General features: G+C 41.9%; 1 long non-coding RNA gene across 1 annotated transcript; it reads right to left on the bottom strand.

Moving 5' to 3' along the window:
- Nucleotides 1-8145: 8145 nt before the first annotated feature.
- LOC133388357 (uncharacterized) lies at nt 8146-11269 on the bottom strand. The gene is made up of 3 exons (XR_009763759.1): nt 11184-11269; nt 8893-9062; nt 8146-8804 (listed from the first exon to the last, which is right to left on the bottom strand). It is a non-coding gene; the product is annotated as an uncharacterized LOC133388357 (long non-coding RNA).
- Nucleotides 11270-13779: the final 2510 nt, after the last annotated feature.

Genomic DNA, 13779 nt, shown 5'->3' with positions numbered 1-13779 from the left:
ATTTTTGTATTTTTTTGTGTATTTTATAACTTGGATAGAAATATTTTGAATAAATAAATAGAAGGTAACATTGCTGAGAAAGAATTGCTTTGAATATGGGACAATGTGTCTATTTGCATTTATGCTAATCTGAAAAGAAAATATTTTCAGTAATCAATTCTCATGGCATTTGATACTGCACAGGCTGAAACAAGTTTATAACTTAGAACTTAAATTGATACATTTATAAATTAATGGCTTTTAAATCTTCTAACCATTGCAAAAGTAGAGCAGTTTTCCTCATGGCCAATGGACAGGGATGATGGGAGTCATAGTCCATGACACCACATTCTGGAAGTTTTCAAAGAAGTTCAGTGCTCCTGTCTAATTTGAGTAATTGAAAAGAATGTGGACTGGACATCTAATATAATTAATATACATCTGATCAAATTAATATAGTATGTAACAATGAGAATCACAAACTACCCAAGAGAGTTTTGTTCCTGATGTATCGGGATGATAAATGAATATGTAGAGGATCTGGATTCAAGGTGGGGATAACAGTACCCCCCAAAACTTTACAAAGCACCCTTTAACTGCTGCCATAATTGAGCACACTGTTTTTTAACCTTGGGTCCCTAGATATTGTTGAACTACAGCTCCCATCATCCTTGGCCATTGACTAAGCAGGTTGAGTTGATGGGAGTTGTAGTCTGACAACAACTGGGGACCCAAGGTTGAAGAACAGTGATCAGCATTTCTCAAGCTGACCAGAAGCCCTCTTCCAAAAGAACCCGTAATTGTGAAGAATCCAAAACTCTTTCAAAAGAACCACTCTGTTTAGGGATAACTCGAGCCTCTCCACAGCATTAGGCAGCCAATGACATGGCAGGTACCTAAACTGAACTCTGGGCACAGATTGATAATATTTTTGTTAAACCACCCTGAATTGATTTAAGGAAAGTAGAATGTGCATGGCATTTAAAAATCCAGATTGGCTTTCTGCTCAAGGCAAGCTTCCTTCACAGGAAACTGAGCACAGTCACACACTCACCAGTTGACCCCTACTATAGTTAACAATGGGGAGGGAGAAGCTTGGAAGGTGCCAGTTAATTCACACAGAAAAAAAGGCCTGCACAAGGACATACATGCATGCAAATGGGTTGCTTGCCATGAGACCTGAAGCCTCAAACATGAGATCCGTCAAGTTAATTGAGCAAACTTTTAAAAAATGCAGTACATTTCCCTCAAACCACGAGAATGATGATCCTTCTACACTGTTTATTAGCATTACAGAGGGATTTGTCGTCCCTTTGTCTCTCGGTATTGGCATTAAGAGTTATATGTTAAAAAGTATAATTTTAAGATAATTTGCTTTGACGGTAGAGCGTCGGAAGAGAACAAAAGGCCAACCCTTTGCATCAAAGCAGCATCAGTTTCTGCCCACCAGCTCCTCTTCCCTCCCTCCAAACAGCTATTCCTGGATGCCCCAAACAGCAAATAGGTACACTGCAAAAAGGTGCTGTCCGAATGACTCATGCAAGACAGCCAAGCCAATTTGTATTGTGCTAAGTGCCAGGTTGTTCAGATGATATATTCTCATTCTCAAGAAGTCTGTTCCCCTGACACTGTTTTTTGTGTGTGCTAGTTACATACATGGTACACAGTGTGGGGAGGTATGGGGGAGGGGAGGAGGAGGAGGAGAAGAAACAAAACCACTCTGTGCCAGTTCACGAAAGATTTCTGCTTGGTCACCTGCAGATGGTTCCTGAACTCCACAGCTGACCAGGTAAGTGCCTATTTACAAGCCACTGTACAATTTTCCTGCCTTATTTACAGCCAAACATTTACTGGTAGCCATTAGAGTTGGGTGTACCACTTCTCATCAATGAGAATTAAGTTGCTTTCCTGAATCTGGATTTAATTGAGCTTTCAAAGAAGCTGACAGGCATGGATGCCATGTAAAAGGTGCATCTCCGGCTAAAGCCCAGTGACTTATTATGTGGAACTTTGCAGCTAACAACCAGATCCCATGAAACACTCACCAGTTGAGTGTTTTGAGTACAGCAGCCTACTGGATCAAGGGGAAGGGTTCCTGCACCAATACTAGGCCATAACTAGGGGTGAATCAAAACAATATCTTTAGTTTTAGTTTTTGCTTTCATTGTTGGCTCTTTCTTGTTGGGAAGTCCTTTTGATCCCCACTCCAGCTTGGACTATTTTTCATCCAAGTCTAGGACAGTAGACGACAGTGTTGGCATTTGGGCTACAGAGAGCTGTGCAATCATGGACCCTCAGGGGATCCATAGGGTACAGATCAAAGAAGCTTCCATGCCTTGAAAGGAAAGGCAATCCCCAGAATTGTCTGGCCATTCTTGGAAAGCCAGTCTCCCACTATAGCAGTGTTGGGGAACCCAGTGGTGGCTCATGAGGAGAGGGAAGAAGAAGCAGTGGTGTCTTCCCGGTGGCAGCACTATACTCATGGGGTTAAGGATGGGGTGGGGCAAGGCATTGTGTGTTCACCTGCAGGGCTGTCACCTCCACCAACCTGGATCGCCACAGACCTTGCTGCCACCTGTTGCCAACTCCCATCTTGATTATTATTTAGGAAGGCCTTCAGATAAATGGACATTTATCCTCTCTTTCTGATCATGTTATGGCTGTTTTCTGTTTGGTGTTTTTGCCGATTTGGGGATATTTTGTTTTTATGATGTTCAGATCTTGCAGTAGCTGCTTAATGCATTTTGTGGCAAAGAAGTGGGGGGATAATCAAAAATTTTAAAAAATCAACAAAAAAGTGAAACCCGGCAAAATTTTGCCTTAGAACTTTCCGTCTCTCTCTCTCTGCTACTGGTGTGCGATTCCACCTACCGGTACAAAGCGCCAGTGGGATTCCTCTTCATCGATGGTGCTGACATAATGATAGTGGACGCTGCAAGCAAATGGATGTAAACAGGACACCTGGCGGGGAGCTACTTCCACAGTGTCACCTTTTATAACTGTGAAAAATGTGAAATCTTCATTGGGCCAATATATGCCAGTGAAGGAGTACGCACAGATATTGACTTCACAGTAGTCTTCATCCGCCAGCCAGACTGGAAAGAACAGATGAAAGTGCAAACACTTTTAGACAATATGGCTCGGTGTCCTTAGCAGCTGAGGTGTTGTTATATTGCCTATTTAATTCTCTCAATCTTCCAGCCAACACCATCTCTCTATAACCTGAACATCACCAATGTAGATATTCTTTATAGGAGCATTTGTTTATGTTTGCCAAGACATTTTTCAGAAATAGTATATATAGCAAATACATAGGAGTAAAATAACAGGAAAACCCAAAAGAAAGGAGCATCCATGATAAAGTACTCATTTGCAATAGGTATTACCTTACTTACAAGATCAAGCTTGCTTCTAGCCTCCCCCCCCCTCGACAATAACCCATCCCCACTTTTAAAGTGTGGTTCTATTGAAACCAAATGGCATTTCCCAAATTATTTATTTATTTATTTATTTATTTATTTATTGCATTTATATGCCGCCCCATAGCCGAAGCTCTCTGGGCGGTTTACAACAATTAAAAACATTAAAAAGAAATATAGAAATTTAAAAACACATTTTTAAAAAGCAGTTAAATTATCTCATGTGTTTAATGATGTGGCTTTTATAATTCACGATTCATCAAAATCTCAGTTTATAAATCCCGTTAATTTAAATGAGAGTTTTAATGGTATTTAAATTGATCTTACTGAATCCAAGGGGATCTAACAGTGCTTATCTTTTGCTGAACAAACCAGCTCTTTGTTAGTGGTCATTGTACATTTTGACAGCAACCGAATCCATCATGTAGACATAACTGGGTCTGATCATCTATGGATCCTGGAACTGCACTTGGATTTCAGCTGCTAACTCCCCACATATGATATTCTTCTGTTATTGAAGTTTTAGCCCCCTGTCTTTGATGCAAAACTCAACATATCCTTGTTAGTGTCTGTGAATGCTAAATATGAAACCATATTTAATTATTTTATGGATGTGTAAGAATAGAACTCCCTTACTTCATGGATTTAGGCATCACAAATTAAACAAAAAATGCAATTAGGGCTGATTCTTAGGAATAGTGAATGTAAAATGACCAATTCTGGTGAAGTATTTTCTTCCAGTAATAACCTTTGAGATTGGCAAAATCAAAGTGTCATTTGCAGCCCCCTTGCAGAAATGTTTATCAAATGAATTACAGAGAAACTAGAATCTAAAAAGGGGGCAATTAAAAGAATTCATGGAGACACTGCAGAATGAATGAATATTCATACACCATCATGAGCTTTAAAATCTCAGGTTTGATTTTCATTTCATATTTAAAATGCCACTTTGGAGCTAAAGACCTTTGTGATTAACTGTCTGAGTTTACTAAGGGCTGGTGACAGCAAACACTCCCCCCCCTTTCAACAGAGGTACTTATTTTCACTCAGAAAAATACCAGAAAAGAATTACCTGTCTGAATCTAGGTACTGGGGGAAATTTGTTTGGTCCACTTTTCTCAGGGGACTGACCTAATCCCATGCTCCTTCATTTGCTTGTGAAAAGAAATGCAACTCCTAGATGGATTACACACTTCTCCAGCCTTTGCAACGTACTTTTTGGTGTGCAAAAAGTACACACACAGAAATATTTTAAGTAAAAGATGCCTACAAATGCTTATTTTATAGATGAATGCATTGAAAGGCATTGATAAATTGTGCATTTTGGATAAATGGTGCACACAAAATGCATGCAATGGGATGGAACAGCTCACAGTGGGACGGAATAGGATGCAATGGCATGCAACAGGATGGAACTGGATGGAATGGATCTATAAGTGAGTTCCACAGAGAATGAAAGGGGATGGAATTAGAAGTTCAGCCCAACCGTAACTCCCACTTGACAATCAAGCATTGATTCCACCAGATCTTTTCTCTGGATCACCTTTGTTCATTCATTTTTTATGAATCCACCAGACAATGCCATTGTCATGCCATTGCATTCCAGTGCATTCTGCATAGTCCTGCTGGTTTTTCAGACCTGATTTGTGATTAGTTTTTTTGGGGGGTGTCATCAAATGCAATAGGCAGCATCAGCCTAGTCCTGTTCAGACATTTCCCCTCCTTATGATTAAAATCTCACCAGAGAGAGTGTGGGGAGTGCTCTTTGACCCCCTCCTCTTCTGTTGCATCCCCATTGCACCCATTAGAGAGGTTCACACAACCTCCTCACACTTTCACTCTCAACATGTGATGGAGCTGTGCTCTTAGCTCCAGCCCTGATGCTGACATACCCACATTGCATTTAGCTGCAATGAGAACAGTCCCAATGCACATATGCATGTAGTAGGGCTTCACCACGGGAAGGAGGATCCTGATTGGCTCAGGGTCTCCCCCTCACATGCATGTGCATCAGCATGTGTGTAGGGCCCCATCACATGGTCACTGTGCATGTTGCTGGCAGGGGGTAAGGTTAGGTGGCATAACCCTGTGACCCCTGTAATGGGTGCATATGTGAGAGGGGCTGTGTATACCCCACTATCTTAATAATCAAGAGAGTGATATGATTAGCAGTGGAATTATTTTTAAATTTGTAGGAGAAACTGAGGTTATGGTTAAAAAGAAAAAAAGGCAGGTTATAAATGAAGCAGACAGTCTTAACAATAGATGGCTTAGAGTGAGATTTATAGGATGTGTCTTCCCTTTATCCTCTCCAACGCTTTACGCCACATATCACTTTATCTAATAATAATTAATGAGCCTTCAGAATGTCATGTCTTTGTATCGCTTAATACTGTGATGTGTCACATGAGACTCTTAGGGACAGATCTGAATCAATAAAATATTCCAAAACCTATGCTGACATATCTCAAAATAGCGTATGATATTTCCCCTCCCCACCAACTAGAAAGAGTTGGTCAAATGCCTATTGATTACCCAAAGAGTGAAGATTACTTGTTGTTGATGATGATATAGATAAGGGCTACAATTTGAATTTCATTCGCATTTCAAGCCAAATATCAAATTTGCTATGCTAGTCACCGACCGTAATAATAAAGATATATATATATATATATATATATATATATATATATATATATGGCTTTTTCTGAAAGAATATGATAAATGAAATACAGCCATCCTTCAAAATTCACACTTACTCACCAACCAGTGTTTACAAAAATGCATATGTTAGGGGGAAATGTACATAAAAATGAATGAATGAGTGAAAATAGCATGCAAAATGCATTATATGACGAGGAATGGCTTGCAAAAATGTTTACGTTAGTCAAAGCTGCTTACAAAAATGTGTTTATTAAAAGAAATTCACGCTAAAATGCTGATGAATTTTCATGAGGATTTTTTTTTAAAAAAATGCAAATTGCTGCAGAAATGTGAACTGAATTTAAGATTGCAAAAAATGAGATGATTATCATGATTAGAGAGTCCAATGTAGCCATAGTGAAGCACTTTTAAAGAGTCTATCTAGATGTTGCACACAAGGACATGTATTAAAAGCCCAATGGCCTTCCTCTTTCTCCATCACTGGAGCTCCTGCACCTTTTAAAATTATTCTTATTTTAAAGTTCACTAACATATGTCCGGAATCCTGAAAAGTGAAAAGCATTTAGTTTAGACAGACTCCTCATCATTGGTTCCACTGGGAGATATTTAAATAAATGTGTGACTCTCCCACGCAAGAAACTCCAGCTGGTCCAAAATAGGGTTCAGAGGTTGCTAACTGGGACTGGAAGACATGACCATATTATGCCAGTGTTTTGTCATCTGCAATGGCTTCCAGTTGGTTTTCGGGCCAAATTAAAATGCTGGTATTAATCTTTAAAGCCCTAAATAGCTTGAGCCAGGTCCCCTGCAGGATCACCTCCTCCCACATAAACCTTAAGACCTTAAGATAATCTTCTAAGGCCATTTTCTGGGTGTCCCTGCCAAATGAGATATGATGGGTGATCACTAGAGAGAGGGTCTTTTTCATTGGTAGCATCCTGGTTATGGAGTGTCCTGCCCAAAGAGGATTGCCTGACATCTATGTTGTAGTACTTTGGTGTCACATTACAACCTCCCACCCCAAATTTTCATTCTTAAAAACCTTTTAGACCATAATCCTGTACTCACTTATCTGGGAGTAAGGCTCATTGAACTAAATGGAATTTACTTCTGAGTAGACATGTATGGCTTGCCCTGTCCAGGGTCAGGAGGGTGGCTCTGCTGCACCACACAGATTGCTACTGATTGTAAAAACCAAATTAAATAAATGTAAATGTACTTAATTTGGTTTGTGCCCCTTTATTTGTAAAAAGATTACTCTAGTGTTTAACTGTGTAGGGGTTTAAATCCATCTCCTCAACACACTTTTGGGGTAAGCTGTTGTTTGAAACTAAGGAAACCAAGCTTGAAAATCCATACCCTAAGAGGATTGGTGAGTTCATGGCCATAGGAAGATTAAACCCAGTTACCCATATTCAACATTCAATCCATTGATGACAATGGCCAAAGTTGAAATCACACCAAGAATTCATGCTGTCTGCTGTTTTTCTGTAAATCTTTAAGAACCATACAATAACATAGACCTATTGGGCATCCAAGCGACCTGTATTTATGGGGAAGTGTGTAGGGCAAGGATGGGGAATCTGTGGCACTCCACATCCCTGGCCATTGGCCGTGCTGGCTGGGGCTGATGGCAGTTGGAGTTCATCAACATCTGTAGGGCCACAGATTCCCCAACTTTAGTATTGGGGCAGAGACTGTGAGAACATAACAGGAGCCTGCTGGATCAGGGTAGTGACCCATCTACTCCAACATCCTGTTCTTACAGTGGTCAGCCAGATGCCTATGTGTATGGGAAGCCACACCCCCAATGTTTCTATTCTGCATGTGCTGCCCCAACTTTTCTGTGTTGTGTCACTAAGCAGTTGGGAACCCTGATAACATAGAGGCAGCTGTGTTCAGCTGAATGGGATTGTAAGCCCTCTTCAGACTTTTGGGGATTGGGCGTTGGGGGCAGGGTTGCACATGCAACCCCGCTGCTCTTTTCACGTGTTCACTACGAATGCCTGAAGAGAACTCATGTGTGCATCAGATCCATTTTGAAGAAGATATCTTTATTGTTCAAAGCCATAGGCCACCACAATTAAACAAATATAAGAAAATACAAAATATGTATTTAAAAACAGATCATATTACAATAAAACAGAATTCTTCAGCTAAAATGGAAAAGCAGCAGTAGAATTCAAGAAAATTTCCTGTCCTGGAAAATACCTTAACCCACCCCATATCTAAATACATAGATGCTACCATCAGAATGGCACTTTTCTGAACCCAATAGTATAGTTGTAACTGTTGTTTAGCTTAGCAGAACCTGAACTAACATAGTGCACTGGATGCATCCATATATGCTTCTAAATTGACTGTCTCTGCTATTAGTTATTTGTGAATTCTTTTAGTATGGGAGTTTATAGAATGCAGAGATATGAAAAATGTCATGTTTAGAAAAATCCTTGGGCACACAAGTTTAAATTTGTCTCTCATGGCATCTCATCCCATAATTGTTATACTGTGTTGTGGAAAACTGATGCATTTTACTGAATGAATTATTAAATCTAGCTGAACTTTCAAATTATTGGCTATATTGAGAGAATGGATTCTTATAATGGAATTGGCTGTAATGAAATTCATAATATAAGCAACTGGAATGGATTAAAAATGATTTTTTCTTTCACATCTCTTTCACTGTTTTTGATATCTTCAGTGGGATCACTAAATGTCCTCCTCAAGATGTGACTAGCATGTCTGCAAAAGAAAAAGAAACAATCCTTTTTATGTCTTTATTTTATTTATTTAAAAACCCCTGCTTTGCCAGAAAAATATCCATACTTACTAGCTTCACCAGGTTGGATCCAGACTTTGCCTCCTACAAATGGAAGGACTTCTTCCATCATTCAGATCCTGAATGAATTCCACTGGCAGAATGATGGAGGCAATTTTCATGATTTCCCACACCCCCGCAGCTCCCTATGGCCCCCATCTGCTCTGGAAGGTCACATAACCCTGTGGAACAACATGAAAGGTAGGACAAAGGGATTCAGGGAGAAGGGGACATCAGAGAAGATTGACTCCCTCCCTTACCACCAGTGGGAGAATCCTGAATGAACTCCACTTAGGGGATGTTACCAATAGTAGGAGGAAATTCTGGACTTAACCCACTATAAAATCTTACAGATAGACATACGTGTGCAGAATCAAGCTTTGCCTATGAATCATCTTTCTGTTTCATTTGTGTATTTTTCATGTTTGTAACCTGCCCTCTACTCTATGAAGAGTAGGGTACTGGACATGGGGATTACCTCATTTTATCTGTCCAACCAACCTTCTTAGGCTAGGCTAAGAATGAGTAACTGGCTCACAGTTGCCCAATGATCCTCCCTACACAGTCACACTGGCACCACCTCACAAATGTGAAAAAGTTATCCACAAAACAGCAGAGTGCATATCTGAGCTGTACACCATACTGCAAGAGCAAGGTGATGACTAAGCGATTGTATGCTGCATCTAATAAGAAATAAGAGTAAGGGGATTTGTATAAATCACCCTGAATCGTCTGAAGAAGTGCAACATCTGGAGAAGTGCAAAGTCTGAAGTGTAAGTACATTCCAATTTGCAAATTGCCGCCCTGGGCTCCTGCTGGGAGGAAGGGCGGGATAGAAATCAAATAATAAACAAAATAAATAAATAACATTGGTCTGGGATGTGCAGAACAGGTCAGTTTGCTTCAGAATATGTATGGAGAATAGTTTGGAAACATGCATCTCCCTTTCACACTTTATGTGAACACCAGCATACATTTGACAAATAGATTTGTTGTGTAAGGGTGGTGCAATCATTTGTTCACAAGGATTCTGAATATGGACGTGTTGTACTAGACAAAACACAAAACCCTCTTTAGGCATTCCATAAACATGGGAGGAGGGCCATGGGGATGACTGTGCTAGCTTCACCACCCCGTCACCATGCCAATTGCCCTCCATGAGTTGAAGGGCAATCTTCTGATATCCACCCTCCCTATTTCCAGACCACCCCTTCCTCCATCTGGAGGAAAAACCAAACTGAGAATGTGCCCTGTCCTATGTGTTGGACCGGTGACAACTTCAGACAGCCCCATGGTTGTCAACGAGGCCATGAAGTCCCAAGCTGGAACGTTAGAGGCAGGCTCAGCATGCATACTGAAATCACCTAGGACTATGTTTCTGGGCTCCTCCACCATCAGAGCCAAGATGGCTCCAGCCAGCTCAGTCAGAGAAGCTGCTGGGCAGTAGGGTGGACAATACACTACCAGCAACCCTAGTTCACTGTCTCCTTGGCCCAACACCAGGTGTAGGCCCTCATAGCCAGTTCCAAGACAGAATGGTTTCCTGGTAAAGGAGAAGAAAGATCTATGGGCCACAACAACTCCTCCTCTCATCCTTGCAGCCTGTGCTGATGTTGCACTAAATATCCAAATTGGGTCAGTTCAACTTTTCCCAGCTCAGCCACCCAGGTCTTGGTAATACACACTGGATTGGTACCTTCATCCATGATCATATCATGGATGAGTGTGGTCTTATTGTGCACTGATTTGGTATTAAACAACATTTTGCACAGGCCAGTGGGCACAGCAGATGAGCAACCAGGAACCTCTATGGGAGGAGTGGGAGTGAGGAACAAGGTGTAGATAGTCTTGCCCTTGCCTTCCACGGTAGCTTATCACCTCCCCATGGCTAGACCTCTCTCTACCCATGATCATCGGAATTGGGGTGGCATCCCCATGTCCCTCCTTCCCAAGACTCCTTCTAAACACATGATGTAAACAATGTACCAACAATACCTACCACAACCAGTTATCCCAGTAGGTTTCTGAGAGGATTGGGAACAGTATTATTAGAACTACACCAGACCCACCTAATACCTTTCACACTGGGCACATCTACTCCCCCCATCTCTTACACAGGGAGGACCAGCCTTCTTCCAGTTACAGACTCTCACTCTGAAGGCATCTGGCCACAGTCTGCTATCATACAATTCACTGCACAGGCTTTCACCTTTACAGTAACCACACATACACCTTACTTCTTCCCAACCGTCCAACTTCCTCAAGATTGGAAGAAATAAAAACAGAAGGGGTAGCACCTGCACCTGCAGAACTTCCTAAGGGATGATTCCCTTTCCTGTTGCCCATTTGGTGGCAACCCTGCCGGCAGCAGACCCACTGCCCAAGGACCTTTATGCTCCCTGACCCAGCCAGGAGCTGATACAAGAGACTGCAAGATTGATTGCAGCCTCCCTCTGGCTTCAGGGTCAGGCATGCGGTCCCAGTCCTTACAGCACTTGCCAAGGACTTCAGCTGTCTCAAGAGACAGCAGCCCAGGGGGGCTAGCAAAGCACCCAAATGCTCAAGTACTCACTCCCAGGGTAGCTCTTCTCCAGCCCCCCAATGTTGCAACTGTTCCCAAGGAGTCAAGGATAGTTAGTCATAATCTGTCAACAAAAAGAATGACAAATGACGTCAGATACAAATGTGGCCTCTCTCTGTGACATTTGATTGAGTACCCCTATTCTTCTCTGCATATAGAAAGAGGCATCTTCGATGTGCTTTCTGTATTTTTGTGTAACATGTAGTTCTGTCCTGTGGAAATACCAAATGGCCATTCAAATAACCAAAGAGCCATAATGTAACAAGTAAGAATTATTAAGGTATCGAGCCAAGAGCTAGTTAATTGTATAAAATATAAACAAATGTCTTCAAGTCAACTTTTAAGTTCACATGAAATGGCATCTCTAAATGTGTGCCTTTATTTGTATTGTGGCTAATTCATGCCAACTGAAAATTAATTAAGTTTTAATAGTACTTCAGCTAAATATCTTATAATTATATCTGGAAAGTCATTAGATGCAAAGAAAGAGTAGGTAAAATGGCAGAACAAGCCAGTCAAACATGAATGGCAAGCAAACCACAACAATAATCAAAGCTTTAACTTGAACAGTTTTAAAAGTAATATTTTTACAGCTTTGAAAGGCACTTGATAGAGATTTATAAAATTATGAATGGTAAGGAAGAAATCTGACAGAGAGAAATTCTTACTTTCTCATAATACTAGAACTTGACGTCCCTTGCATCAAATCAATTTGTAATAGATCCAGAAGTGACAAAACTGTTGGCAGCGTCTCCCTCTTGCCATAGAGCTCCTCCAGATGGCCTGTTTATTCAGCATTCATCCTGACTTGCTTGCACAAAGCTTATGCGGAGGTTAACTACTCCTGGTCTTTATTAAGCATTCGTTATCATTTGTTTGCAGAGACATTATATGACAATGTCTATTCATCCTAATTTGCTTGCTAGGTGTTTATATGCCTTCCCCTTAATCATCAGTTCATCCACACGTTTCCCTGCATTGCCCCATCCCTTTCCTAACTGCAAAAAGTCGGTGTGTTTTTTGTTTAAAGTGGACTTGTTAGACTAGGGTGAGAGAGTGCTTTCATCCACTCTAATTGTGCAAGCCTAATTCCGCCCACAAATTACTGAAAGTCTGGAGGTGACCATAGTTGAGAAGAACAGACCTGGGAGTCCATTCTCTCTTGACTAGACGAGGCTAGTGCCACACCCAAGACACGAACATCCAATAGTGTCAGCCTCTACTTGGCAGCCCATTTCTGGGAGTGGAGATTTAGCCCAAGATCTCCATGGCTCCTGAGGAATAACTGCAGGAGCAGCAGCCAGATAATGCAAGGAATACTAGCAGCAAAGCTTGGAAAAGTTACTTTTTTGAACTACAACTCCCACCAGCCCAATCCAGTGGCCATGCTGGCTGGGGCTGGTGGGAGTTGTAGTTTAAAAAAGTAACTTTTCCAAGCTCTGACTAGTAGTAGTTGGGACACCAGGAGGACTGGGGTGAGGACTTGGGACTCAGTGCTCCCTTTGCTAAGAATAACGGAACCTGGTTTTCCTGGAGGAAGGAATAAGATCAGTCTGGCTTTGTCCAGCTGGCAGATGCTGAAGTAGCTTGCCAGGTTGAGTGGCAGGGCCAGCTCCAGGCATGCGGGGGCCCTTGGGCATCAGCTTGCCCTGGCCCTCCGGTCGGTGTGTGTGTGTGTGTGCACGTATGCAAGTGCGTGCAGCCCCCCATGCTCCCCACAGCCCCCCTACCTGTCTAGTCTTTATCATTGCCCTTAATGAATATGGCAGCCGCAATTTCCCTAAGGGGAATGAAGCCTTCACCGCCATCTTTGTTGATGGCACACGTGCGTGCTACGCGCGCACATCTCTGCCATCAACTAAGATGGTGGCAGCGGCTTCAGTACTTTAGGGAAGCTGCGGCTGCCATCTTCATTAAGGGCAATGCTAAAAAGCTGGCTGACAGGTAAGTGGCGGATGTGGGAGGGCGCAGATCATGGAAGGGGAGTGGAGGGCCCCTCAGGGGCCCCTCAGGGGCTCCTGTAGCTCCTGGGCCCTCGGACCAGTGCCCAACCTGGCTGCCCTTTAGAACCAGCCCTGTTGAGTGGAGATGGTATGCTAGGCCTCTGGCGAGTGGATCACTCTTACTTAGCAGCAGGGAGATTGGTGCGGTGGAAAAACTTGCAAGACTGAAGTCTGTATCTCTGGAACATACGGTTGGACAGATCACTCTGTTTCTAATTTATGTTGTTTGGCATGTGTTCATTCATGTCTGTTCTTTCCCCTTTTTATCATGATTTATTTGTTTGTTGTGGTTGTTTAAATGTATGAACATTTGTT

This window comes from Rhineura floridana, chromosome 7 (assembly GCF_030035675.1).
Source record: "Rhineura floridana isolate rRhiFlo1 chromosome 7, rRhiFlo1.hap2, whole genome shotgun sequence".
NCBI lineage: Eukaryota > Metazoa > Chordata > Lepidosauria > Squamata > Rhineuridae > Rhineura > Rhineura floridana.
Note: the sequence above shows the minus strand (reverse complement) of the source record. Positions and strands in the feature narration are given on the sequence as shown.